This window comes from Cavia porcellus, unplaced genomic scaffold, assembly GCF_034190915.1.
Source record: "Cavia porcellus strain 051 isolate PalLab524CR breed Dunkin Hartley unplaced genomic scaffold, mCavPor4.1 scaffold_7, whole genome shotgun sequence".
Taxonomy (NCBI): Eukaryota; Metazoa; Chordata; class Mammalia; order Rodentia; family Caviidae; genus Cavia; species Cavia porcellus.
The window spans coordinates 90,987,802-91,001,152 of NW_026947490.1; the positions used below are offsets into that span (position 1 = coordinate 90,987,802).

General features: G+C 35.4%; 1 long non-coding RNA gene across 1 annotated transcript; it reads right to left on the bottom strand.

The window, feature by feature from the left end:
• Nucleotides 1-635: 635 nt before the first annotated feature.
• Nucleotides 636-11,150, bottom strand: LOC134477054 (uncharacterized). The gene is made up of 2 exons (XR_010048956.1): nt 10,369-11,150; nt 636-4,533 (listed from the first exon to the last, which is right to left on the bottom strand). It is a non-coding gene; the product is annotated as an uncharacterized LOC134477054 (long non-coding RNA).
• Nucleotides 11,151-13,351: the final 2,201 nt, after the last annotated feature.

Consider the following 13,351-nt stretch of genomic DNA (forward strand, 5'->3'; position numbering starts at 1 on the left):
ATAATTGACCTCTTGAATCTTTTTTCCTGTCTAACTTTAGTGTTCATCTTTAGTAACCTTCACCAACAGACTCTTCTTTCTAACGACCTTATGATACACGTGCCTGTATCTGGGTATTTTAAACATAGAAACATTAGAGCACTCAATAGTATTTTATAAACCAAAATGGAGTATTCTTATTTCAAAAAATGGCCAAAACTTAACTTACACTTTAGTGCACAACAAAACTATTTTAAATTTTTTAACTTACTTATATGTTATTACTTTAGGATTCTGTCACAGATATCTTTACCTCAATTGCTTTTTAATTTCACGTTTCTGCACTGTTAAATTTGGATCCTTAAATTTCCAGTGAGTTCTATCGATATGTCATGTACTACCATCTGCCACTTAAAATTTCTACACTTTCTCTTCAGCAGTAACAAGCTAATAATAGTATTAATCTTATAATTCTAAGTAAAAATGCCATATACATATATTTTTGAGTTATATAGTACAGGAAACTTGTATGATAGCTTGCCAGGAATATGTCTGTCAGATATATAATGAACAACATTTCCAATTTAGTCAAGTATTAATCCACAATACTAAAATTCAGTGTTAAATTTCTAACTTCTAAATAAACAATTCAATAACAGAGTTTATTGAAAAATTTATTGCTATTTTGTTCATTGATTTACGCTGAGAAGTGTACACATGCCCAATGGGAATCTTGTAGACTCGCTGAGTTAAGAACGCTAGAGACAGATGCCTGATGGGACAGTGCGTGTGTGAGCTCCGTGTACAAATCAAAGCACTATGATTCCCGCAGTCTCCCCACCTCCAGTCAGCGGCTCACAGCACTTCTATGTTTAAACTCTATCAGGATTCCATCAGATGCCTGCTTGTAAAACCAGTTCTTGCTTTCTTTTCTTGTTTACTGCTTTTCTAGTATTTACCCATAAAGTTAGCTGAGGGATGGAAACTGTTTTTCCCCTCTCCAGCTCTGTGCGTGGTGCTGTCCAGGTGGACTATACGGTTTCAGAGAAAGTGGAACTGGTGTTACAATATGTTTCGTGTATCTGCTTGACTCAGTGGTCAAATACGAGTGCGGCATTTGAATTGATTACCAAGTGTATACATAATTACTCCTCTTTTGCATAGTGAAGAGGCAGTTTTTATATCTGATGTTTCTCCTTCACCAACGAAAAGGAATCAGCTCTTGAATGTCTGCTGGTTGTTTCATAGAAGGGTTTTAGCATTAGGAGCTACTTTAAAACATTAACCCACCAGTTACTGCAGTCTATTTACATGTATGTGATAGAGTATTAGGGAACTTAGGTTAAAAGTGAAAGAGTTTCCTTAGCTACACACACTGTGAGAAATAGATCCTTCTGAAAATATGCCATGTAGAAACAAGGTATTTTGTTGAGAATTTTACAAGTACTAAAAAGTATCATTATACAGTTTAAACACAGTTGCATATCAGTTAGCTATATTATACCTCCTGAACAATGTGGCCTTAGGTGATTTCACCTGTTTGATCATGGAGCATAGTTACACAGACAGAAATGTTATAGACCGCCACACACCTGGGCTAAAAGGCACACGGTATTGCTCTGGGGCTATAAAACTGCATCTAATCAGGATTGCACATAAAAAGGTACAAATATATATGGTACAGGCATGGAAGAGTTGTTCAAGGCAATCACCGTTTGTGGAGTTTCCTGGAAGTTTCTCAGAGTAAGTCAGTGAGTGTGTGCTAAGACATTGTGAATTGCGGAAACATGTCTCTGCACTGTGGGAGGCTTTATAATCTGGGCACGCAGGCCATGCAGAAATTATAAAAGTTGTTTATTTAGCAGTAAGTTAGCTGTTGTTCACTTGAAAATACTTCACTTTATAAACTTTTAAATATTTTTACCTTTAAACTCTTTTATAATAACATTTTAAAACACATTGTACTGCTTTACAAAACTGTAGTCTTTATATAATCATTCTGTAAGCTTTTTTCTATAGTTACACATTTTTTAAAATTTTAAAATAGTTTCTAACTTTATATTTTACTCCTAGAATTCATTTTATAACTTGCATTTTTTTAAAAAAAAAATAAGAGATGAGACCAGAGATTTAGGTCAGTGGTTCAAATGTTTGCCTGGCTAAGCACAATACTGTGAGTTTAATCCCTCATATAAAATAGTCAAGCCAAAACCTAACCAGCCAAACAAACAAACAACTAAGAGAAGACACTAGTCCTCAGTCTGCGCTGAGACATGGCCAGGATGGTCACTGTCCCTGCCTCCTGCCACCGCATCTCTCCCCACTGTGAGGTCTCAGGGTGACGTCACACAGCACCATTTCTGTGATAACCTCCATGACTGGCCGTGTAGTGAATCTGTTTGCATTGCCATCAACACAAATGCATGAGGAATACTTCGCCCTGTTCCATTCCACACTAGGAAGTTCTGAGTTCCACTATGACATTATGAGATTGATACCAAGATTGCAGACCAAAACGTTATACAGCTTCCTTCCTTAACTGATTCTGTTCCCCGCTAACATCTTTCACTTTGATTCGTTTTCTCTGATTGAATTTATAGTTCATATTCAACTTGAGGGTTCTACTTTTTGGAGATATTCTTGAGGTGCTTTCACCTCCTTTTGATGCCAGTGAATCAGTATGCGTGTTCACTCCTGCTTTCATCACAAACCTTGAGTAATTTATAAGCATCTGCCTCACCACGTTGCAATAAGAGTCAGTCCACTGCTCATTTGAAATAGTTTAGCCTTCAACAGTCACCTTTTAATTACAAACCTAAACTTCATTTAATCACCAGTTCTGTAGCTTTCTATGAACTTTTAAATATATTCAGTGATTTGATTTCTCCTAGAATTTTTCTTGACTTTTTCTTCACGGCACAGTAACTCGCATTCTGTTCTCCCCAATGGAAGTTAACTTTTCTTTTTCTTCTCACCGACTAGACAGATTCATTCTTTTTCTTCTTTCTGTTCTTCTAAGATAAATTTTCTCCAGTTTCTCACCAGGAATTCAGTTATGACATTATGTGAAGACATCCAACGTCTCTGAACTCAAGGTTCCTCTGGTAACTGTTTGCTATTTTTGCTTCTTTCCCGATGATTCACTAAGCCTTGGACATTTGTGGGCTCAAGTTCAGTGGCTTTCGCACTGCAGATTAGTGTTGACCTTCTACTTTACACGCTGTCCTGCTCCTCACGCTTCTGTTTCCTGACTTTTGGTCTGGCCCTGGATGTTTTAATTCTAATTCTGCCAAGAATTGCCTTACACTTCATTTCTACACTCCATTTCTGCAGTGTGAAGACAAACTCATGTTTTAGTGGCTGCTTAGAAAATTAGATCATATAATCTCAGCAGACAAAAGCACTTTAGCAATCACTAGCCAATACTTTCGCTTTTGAATAGAAACATAATGATAGCACTTGAGGACTTTCTCACTACCCACTGGTGAGTTAGCAGTTACAGGCCAGCTCTTCTGGGATGGCTACTTTCCAGGACTCTGTGCTATGACCTACAGATTTACAAAATAGTCAACTTGAAATTTTCAAATCCAGGGGACTGGGGATTTACCTCAGCGGCATAAGTACCTGCTTGCAAGCAGGCAGTCATGAGTTCAATCCCCAGTACCGATAAAAAAGGAAAAAGACAAAAAAAAAATTTTTTTCAAATCCAGCCATGTACAGTTGAACTTCCCACTGTTCTGACTCTGTGCCCACCTAACACACATAGCTGTGGTGCAGATTAAAGGTCTAAAAGGAGATGGGGTGTGAGTATGAAGCCCTGCCTAACAGAAGACAGTTGTCAGTATAATCAAATGCTCAATGTCTGCAACAGTTTGAGAACATTGTTTGCACATTTAAATGGTAACACTTCATACATAGCTCGCATTTACTCTATGAATTAGAGGTAAGTGTGCTAGTATATGTTTGTAATTTCAGCTACTCAGGTGGCTAAAATGAGAGATTCAATCTGGAGTTCCGGAGTAGCTTGGGCAAGATAGCAAGATCTCATCTCAAAGTAAAATAATAATAAAAAAACCCTATGAATTAACACACTCATATGTGAAAGTCTTCTTTCAAGGTCTCTCCAAGTAGAATGGCCCATCTCAACTCAACACGCCATTGCTCATGATATTACCAGGTCTGGAGAACCCTTTGACGCACTGTTTCTCATCTCTTTGTGTATATATTTTGTCATATGTTTTCATTGAGAAGACGAGTTCATTTCTGTGTTACCTTGATGTTGTGGATTGTTTAAATGTCTCCCCAAAGCCTCATTCAGTCGTGGAGCGGCTGAGTGTAGTTAGTGATTGGTTCCTTGTCTGTCACTGGGATTGGCAGTGTGAGTGCTGCACCCCTCAGGGGTGGGTAACCGGCATACGGTCCAGGGAGGAGGGAGGCTGGCCTTACCACTTCATGCCTGTTTGCTCTTATTGCGATGGCTGCCGTGAACAGTTGGCTCTCAGCCACGCCACTCTGCCATGGATCCAGCTGAGCACGGGCTGCAATCTCCAAAATCTGTAAGATAAATAAACGTTTCTATCCTTTGTTTTGAGTATCAGGTATGTTATCTCAACAACAAGAGAAGAGTAACCAAGACACTTGAATTAGACCTTGGATTTTCACTGTCCAGCAGAACGCAGAAGTGAATTTGTGAGTGCAGAGCCTGGTCTTTGAGAAGGCTTTCATCCAATTTAAGCTTTCTCAGCATGCTGCCCAAGGACCATAAGTGAAGCCAAGACAAATCTGCCCAGATGAGCCGCTGATATCACTCACATACCAAGACCCAAGCGTGTGATGCGAGACCGACAGTGTCACAGACAACAAGACCTTAGGTAAGCCCCACATTTGTAGTTACACGAGGATCCCATGCACCTTATTGGTGTGATATCAGCAGAAATATGTAGCGGATTTAAGCCGATTACCTTCTCACAGGATCATGAAGAAATTAAGTGGTTATTTTCCTTTAGCACAGTGACTCATAACTGGTTCATTTACTGTAATAGGTCAAATCTAGCACGTCATTTGAAGCAATGTCAACTGATGATTTTCATTACGACTTTTCTAATTACTATATACCTCTGATTGTCTTCCTGTATCAACATTAGTTTTGGAAATGTAATCTTAAAAATAATTACAATTTCAGAATTAGTTCACAAATATAGTCCTTGCCTATATGACTATGTATTTTAGCTCTTCCTGACAGAGAATGTGAAATTGGGGACCTAGTCCTTCAGTCAGCAATTACGGACCACGCTACAGCTACTTCTATCGTTTGTTGGCATTATATACATCAGACACCATTTGTAGTTCCCTGAACTCTGCAACTTAAAAACAATGATCATGCTTAGGAGAAAATGAGATGGAAAATGTATCAACTTACTGAAGTTCATAAATTGACAGTGAACAGAGTTAGATCTTGCCATCTGATGCCCAAAGTCATGCTTTGAACAACTTAAAGGCCTCTTTAAAACTACTCCATAACAAAGATCTTAGCTGTGGAAAAGAATCCACACTGTGGAAAACCAAATTGACATAGTCTAAATTTAAAACAATAATTTTGTAGTCACTGACCACTTCTTTTAAAAATCAAATTCTTATGTGTGGAAAATCACCAACATTCATATCTAGTTTCTCAGATGCTGTCAATCAGTATTATATTCTTGAGTGCTCGCATGCAGTCTTATTACTAACCATGTTGATATTTATCACGTTTACATCTCCTAAAATGTTTTCTCTATACTCCATCATTCTTTCAATTAACTCCATCACAAAGTCATGTCCTGCTAATTTTTATTTCAGGACACTTACTGTAGTAAACTTTGAATGCCATGTACAAAAGTGACACTTTTGGTCTGTTTTTGATGTAATAACAAGAGATGTCCTTTTAGAGAATTCAGAACTAATCATGAGACCCACTTGATATATAAACACTTTTGCCTACTTTGCAGTCCCTGCAGGTCATACACCTGTCACTAAGTAATTCTTCAACTCAGCTTTCCGTGTTTTATGCATTCTCACTCTGTATATGCTGCATTTCTGTTTTGTTAGAGGGCCCGTATTTCCCACCCAGGACTTGAAGCAAGCTGATGAATTCGAATTACAGAAATGAACAAAAGATATATTAAAATAGGAGATAAAATAAAACATATATCTCAGTTGTGCCTATTTCTCTTTTCTCTAGATTCAAAAACAAAAAAAAAAAAAAACAGCAAAAAGAAAAAAAACAGGAGAAGGCAAATAGAGAAGCAAAATTTGATGGTGAGATGTTTATTCAAGGAAGAAATAAAATGTTATTGCTCCATCCACTATTGAGTATTTCCAAACACAAAGGTTCTCCCCAAGGAATTTCAACAGATGAAAGAGGACTGGGATAAATGTACACGGTCCCCATTACCTGGCCAGTTACGTAGAAATATAACGCGGGATAAAGACCGTGAGCTCATGGCTCTTAGACTGAAGTGATTTTGCCAATGACAGGATAATATTACTAGGCCAAATGGAACAATCAACAAATGATGCATCATGGAGGGAAACAAATTGAAACAAATTTGAAAACGTAAAAGTATTGTCTTATTTTAAAAATTCAGAAAAGTAATCATAACACACACATACTTAAAACTGTAAGATACACAAAAGCCAAATAAATAACTTTTCAAAAACACATATTCTCACAATAAAACTTCTGTTGTAGTAAATGTTAAAAATATCAATTGTGAGTTTATTTGAGACTATAGAAGGTAAGATTAAAAAAATTTGGATTCAAGTTGAGGAATAGTGATGCTGAGAAATTTATTATGAAACTTAGGAAATACTAAACATAAGTAAGAATCATTATATGCCCGAAAATGAAAATATTTGTTCCAGAGTGCTAGGATTAATATTATTGTTATTATCAGTAGTATTAGTAATAGTGTTTTATTTGTGACAATATTTGAAGAAACTAACAAATACACAAATTGCTGAGAAATACACATACTTAAATTTTACTCAATGCTCAGTTTATGAATCCTATATGAGAACAAAAAATAAAAATCTTTAGATGAATGAAAGTTTAAGAGAGAAACTTTAAAACTCTAAAATATTTGTGAATTTCAAGCTCACATTATTCCCTGAGCTGCAGTTATAAATATTAGACCACTTACTGAAAGTTTTCACTAATGTATCGTAAAGATACTTCAACTTGAAAGTCAGCATGGAATTACAGCAGTGCCTCAATTCATTAACTTAATTTGTGCACAATTCTAAGGGAACATGGCTGCATGTTCATCGCCCGATGCAATGTTTGAGAACAGAAGCAAACTTTTGCCAAGTACTTCTGTTCACAAAACAAATTATTCACAAATAGAAGTGTTCATGAAAGGAGGCTTTACTGTATTTTGTTTTAAACATGTGTGCAGTCACTGTTGACTTTTTAAAATTAACGTTTTTATCTAGTTTTTGAAGCCTGAAGTTTGTGCGTCTTGTGTGAGTTTTATTTCATCGACTTCAAGTTTCACCAAACTTTCTACTAAACCCATCTTTTTTCATGGTTGTAACATGGCCCATGTTACCATTATTAACATGATTTTAAAACATACATCTGCTCCTATGTATCTGCTGGCTTGCTTGCTTTGGTCCAGTATCCAAAACATAGAAAACACACTTTAAAAACTAATCTCACAATGTTACTTCCATACTAATAATTAAGCAGTTGGTTTTTATTTTCCCTATAAACAAAAACAGGTTTCAGATGGCTCAGAACACCTGCTAAGCACAGGGCCCACCCATCTATCCTCCGAAAAAATTTGCCAGTGTCCTGTCCATCGTGATGATGAGATTTGATGTGTTCCTCCAAAGGCACACGTTCAGTGTTGTATCTTTGCCTCAACCTGTGCAGAGCTCTTTCATTCTGTATAATATATTCATCTTCCACTTTTCAGGTTAAATACTTCTTTTTCTAGAAAGACAATCCCCCTACGTGAGTAGGAACACATGCTTTCAGTGTCCTGTACTTGAGATTACTTGATGCTGTTTTAGAAAATGGGAAAATTTAAATAAGAAATTTTAAAAATACATGAAGCCACACATAATGCAACACACTTTTGGCGTCAGATCTTGGGATGTGGAGGTGGAAGCTTTGCTCAAGCTCACTAATTTGAGATCACTCTAAGCAATAGAGTGATACAATGAATTAAAACAATACCAAACTAAAACAACTATATTGTTCATTATGGTATAATAGATATTGCTGCCTGGAGCATGTAATTTTTATAAGCACCAAATTTCTACGTCTATGATATTTTCAGGAAATTGACACAGTATTTCCATGATTGTATTGCATTTGGATGAGAACACTTCAGTCCTCTGAAACTTTGTGCTTAATCACTATATAAAATATTATTCTGTTTTAATTTTTGATTCAGGAATTTACAGATGTACTGTTCTCCATTACATAGCTTATATACTACAAAATTCAGAAGGTGGTATATCTCTGGCTTATTGTGTAAATCAGCAAGAGATCAAATTGTTTTGTTAAAAAGATTTTAAAGTAATGGAAATTATATTTCTGCTAACATTGATGATAAAATTAAAAGGCAGAAGCAAGCAAATGAACTAGAAAAATTTACTCATCTATGGTTCCCTATCTCAGGATAAAAATGCTTGCAATTTGCTTTTACATATTAGACACAGATTGTGTGTGTGTGTGTGTGTGTGTGTGTGTGTGTGTGTGTTTGCATTTGTATTGTGTGCCTAAGAGATATTTTATAACCATTTAAAACTGTTTTCATTATCACTACAATTTAAAAATTCCTTCTTGTACATTGCGTTTACTTTTGAAAGAGAGATACGATGGGTACATACTGCATTGTATGCACAAATTATACAGTTATTTCATTTTCAATGAATAAGTTTCTACATACTAGTTTTCTAAAGAGTATGTTGGAATAAGATTTTATATTTCTCTTATTAGAATAAAATTTTTAGGATTAAAATACCTGAATACAATAGTCTGGCTTCACTTTTAAGGCAGTAATTGTTTCATAAATGAGTTGTATCTTTCTTCAATAATTGCTATGTTGTTTTACAAAATATTTAACCATTCTAAAATAATTTTAACACATATACCAGAGCAATTCTCCAAGAGCTGTTATTGACACCCTTGTGAATGTATAAAGGGACATTAATCATTATCACATTATCTTAATTACGGACAAAATATTGTTTAAAATTTTAATATGTTGCCTACGGAGATACAATCCTTGTGGGGAAATCTGCAGTAGCATACATAGAGCTGTGATATTTAATGTTTATTCAGTAAGGTGTCTTGATTATCACTGCTGTCTACAAAGTGTAATTATGGTCAGGACATATGATGGCAATGTTCCACTGAGTTTTAAAATGTTTCCTGTATTGCTCTAATGATATAGAATGTACATTTAAAATGAATGTTTTCTAAATGGGTATGCATGAGGCATGCAAATGTATGAATTTGCAAAGGGAGAAAATTATCTTTTTCAATCTTAAAATATATTCGTTGTTTTTTGCTCTAGCAACTGCAAAGTCAGGCATCTGTTACTGTTTGGCGTGGTGTTGAATTTCATGGTTTGCTAATTTTGCAGTTCTGTCTAAAAAGCTATTAGAGGGAAAATGGACCAGCCTTTTACATAGCAAAATTTGGAATATCCTCTGGGTATTTTTTTCTCCTTCAAATTCATTACACATTTCTCTCTTAAGTGAATGAGGTAAGTTTCTCTGTTTTTTTTAAGTTACCAAAAACTATTATGGAGTGGTAAACTTTAAACACAGGAAATATAATAAAACCAAGACTATATACCATTGGTTCTCTAATAGTGATTTTTAAGATACTTTTTCTACATACAGAGAAAGATAATATAAAATTTTATGTAATAAATGTATTTTCCCTTTTCACATGAATACAGTAAATGATATTTTCCTATTTTCCAGATATCTTGTTCATTATAGTGGGTTTTTGGGTAAAAATATGTTCATTCAACCATATCAACATTTCATTAGTCATTTAGTACACCCTGAACATACGTGGTGGCAGTCACAGGCCTTGCTGTGCTGATTCAGAGCTAAGGATCTCTCTAGGGTAAAACTGTAAACCTAAGAGAAATTGTTCTGTACAGTTTTCAAAATTCTAGTTAAAACTACTAGTTTTCTTCCCCCCCCCCCAACTAATCAGAAGGAAGAGAAGGCACAATAAATTTCTAATGCATACATCTGAGATGGTCTTTATGTACTCAGATGACATCTAAGATCACATGCTGGTGTAGACTCTGGTGCAGAAGAGGTAACATTTATACGTCAAGTGTGCAAGTCAGTGGAGAGTATGAGAAGCCCACTTACCTCTTATAAATATCAGATAGAGGAAAAATCAAAGAAGCCATATGCCGTCGTTGAGGGCCTCATCCTGTCCCATCAGATCAAGAGGTTTTGCAAGAGGCTTTCCACAGAGGCTGCTCTGAATTCTGAGAATCCACTGGAAATTCTTCCATTCACAAGTACCAGTGATTCTGAGAGAGGCTGGCCAGCACCTCAGCGCCAGGGGACCAAAGCAGGTGCCTGCTACAAGTTTTCTTTAGCTGCTCGGAGAATCTCTCTGGTTCCATAACTACCTCTGGAGAAAATATATTCTGTTTATTTTTCCACCTTCCAAATATCCTACTTGTGTCTGTCCTGGAAGATTCTATTCAGGAACACTACCAGAAAACTTGAGAGATTTCCCTTTCTTAAAGCAGATGTTATTGTTAGTAAATTGATAACAGACTTAGAAAGTTACTATTGTCCTTGGTTTTGGTATTCATTAGGAATTTATAAGCAATACAATAGTTCTAATTATATATTCTTAGCTAAGTAACATGAGAAGTAAACGAAAGTTAAGTTAATTTAAATGATAGAGTTGAGAATGAGAAATATTTGGAGACTGAAATATTAATATATTCAAATAAACCAAAATATATTAAACAAAAATAGCTGATGTGATTCCTTTTTCTTTTCCTTCTTGAAATCAAGGATACTCCTTCATGTTTATCTGAAGTACTAGTTATGAATGGCTCTGATAAATGTAGAATTTGGGGTCTGTCCACCTCTCTGTTTCCCCCGTTCCAGTCCAGACTTGCATCCTCTGCTGTGTGGAGTGCCGAATTAGCCTCCTCTCTGGTCTTCTTGCGACCGATGGTTCCCACCACCTCCTTCCAATCTGTTTCCACGTTATAGTTAGAGTGCTATTTTCAAATTGAAAAGTGTGATGATGTCATAGCCAGATATAACAAGAGTGTTCTGGAGGAGATATCACAGCTATTAGTTCTGGATTTTTTCATAAACCTTGGTTTAAGAGATGCAGTAACTTAGTTGAGCCTCTGAACTTCTGACTCTACTGCTATAATAAATTGTTTCAAGCAGGAGGAGCACACATACACCAGCTGATATACATTGAGTCAATCATTGTTGTGTTCTGTTTATCTCTTCTATGTGCTAATGCACCTCTTAAATAATTAGTGTATCAATAGGTACCTGGACTGAAATAAAATATACATTGAACTGAAAATGTGAAATTTCTCTCATTGTGAATATTTTTAAAAGTTTATTGAAGTGTTTTTGACATTCTTAAATACTTCAAACTATAACTTGTTAAAATTAAAAGTATAGCACTCTTGGGCGTATCCCTCAAGAAATCTTAGCAGAATAAACTACTTGTATTTCTGTCATGCGCCCAATGACCCAACCATCCCTTTCTTTCACTTACAAAGCAATCACTGCTATCTTTTCTGGCACTACTGATTAATCTGAAATTTTGGGATTTTTATACAAGTGAAATTATCACTGTTTTCTAAATTACCTCTTCTGTTGTCTACCTTTGCAATGTTAAAATTAACTGTCCATACTGATGTGTGTGTCTGTCTGTTTTATATGTATTTTCTTCCATAAACTTTGTGTCCATGCTGTGTTGAAACTGCTGTTTTAATATTACAGGTAAAAATATTACAGGTGAGCTATTCAACTACAGTTTACTTTCTTAAAAATGTTGTGAATATGTCCTAATTGAGTCAATGCTCTAAAAAAATTTACCTGTTTCCTTTTTGTTTCGTGAGTCTGTCCAGGTTGCTACATTATATTAATCATCATATTCTTTAGCTAGCTTTTGGAAGTCACAGTTTCTCAAACTTTCTGTTTTTCATGAACTTGACAGTTTTGAAGAATACTCGGTCACATATTTTCTAAGATTGTTCCTTGTGATTAAATTGTGTTATGGACCATTGGTAGGAAGACCAAAAAGTGACATTATCAGCACGTGTTGAGGTTAAATGCTATTTACGTGACTTTTCATGGTGATGATCAACTGACCCACTGACTAAAACAGTAGTAGTCACATTTTTCTATGTGAAATTCTTCTCTTATACTTTTACTCTTTGAAAGGAAGTCCATATTTAAGAATTGATGTTTAGGTTCTGCTTCCTGCACTGGAAATTATCTACAAATGTCCACTGGAGTTGCTCTGCATAGATTTTCCCTTTTACTTTTGTATATAGTTGTTTTTATATCTTTTATAATAGCATAGTAGTACTACTTATGTAAGTTAACTTAAACCGATATGACATTATTTGGATTGGTGCTGAATCGCCACTATGAATTCTTTCACTTGTCCATTTATTCCTTTGGTGTCACACCAGAGCTGTGCTTGTTACCAGGGCAGGGGGGGACCAAACGGTGAGTACTTTTTCAGTATCTAGTATTATGCAAAATGATTTAGATTTATTCTGTGCATTTCATACTTCAATTCTACAGCTTAGTTTTTCTTTTATATTTTATTGGAAAATGGCATAAAAATCAAAGTTCTGTGTGCTTGCTGTTCCTGTCATTATTAATTAATCAATTTTTTTTTGCCACTGAGGTGCTCCACTATTGAACAGTATACCCAACATTTTCTTTTTCTATTATTATTATTATTATTATTATTATTGTTGTTGTTGTTGTTGAAGAAACAGGGTCTGGTTGCGTTGTTACACTGCCAAGGCTGGACTTAGTTTTACCATCTTATTGCTTCACTATCCCACAGTTCTGGGATTAGAGGCCTGAACCTACAGACCCAGGTGTTATTTAAATATTGAATCAGATTTACTTTTTCTTTATCCTTTCTTAAATTTGAGTTTTTATTATATATTTCTAAGTTTGATGGATTCATGATGCATATTGGTCTACAGTTTGGTTTGGTCACTTATCTTGCTCAAAGAAAGTGATTTCTTTATTTTCTTTGCCATTTATATTGTCTCAGATTTTCAAAGCTGATATTCATTACCCTTCAAACTACTGCTTCTGAGAAACACAAAAA